Source organism: Pristiophorus japonicus, unplaced genomic scaffold (assembly GCF_044704955.1).
Source record: "Pristiophorus japonicus isolate sPriJap1 unplaced genomic scaffold, sPriJap1.hap1 HAP1_SCAFFOLD_305, whole genome shotgun sequence".
Taxonomy (NCBI): Eukaryota; Metazoa; Chordata; class Chondrichthyes; family Pristiophoridae; genus Pristiophorus; species Pristiophorus japonicus.
The window spans coordinates 669,213-669,718 of NW_027252835.1; positions in this window are offsets into that span (position 1 = coordinate 669,213).

Consider the following 506-nt stretch of genomic DNA (forward strand, 5'->3'; position numbering starts at 1 on the left):
ATAACCCACAGATTGTTACTGAGGTGACCGCAGTGAGAGTGACAGACAGCAGCGGGGCATATGGCGAAATCGACAAGAGAGATGGATAAATACAAAACAGCCACAGACTCTGAAAAGTACAAACATCACAAATAAGAGCATTGGCTGCTGTAGGTGAGGCTCGAACTCACAACCTCTGCATTTCCCGGGCCCGTAATTTCATAGAAGTACGGCACGCTAACCAATTGCGCCACGGTATCTGCACAAGTTGTGGTCTCGGTGTTCTCCATCATACAAGCAAGAAGAACACGTTTCATCGAATCATTCAGCACAGAAGGAAGCTTTTCATCCCATCGTGTCTGTGCCGGTTCGCTGCATGAAGCCTTCAGTTATTGAGACTCCATAAATTTTCGCCATAGACGTGTTTTATTTTTGGGTGTAATGTTTTGTTATTTCTCATGAATTTGGATGTCCATGCAGGAAATGTATAAATATATTTGTGCATCTATCTGTGAGATGTAAATAAA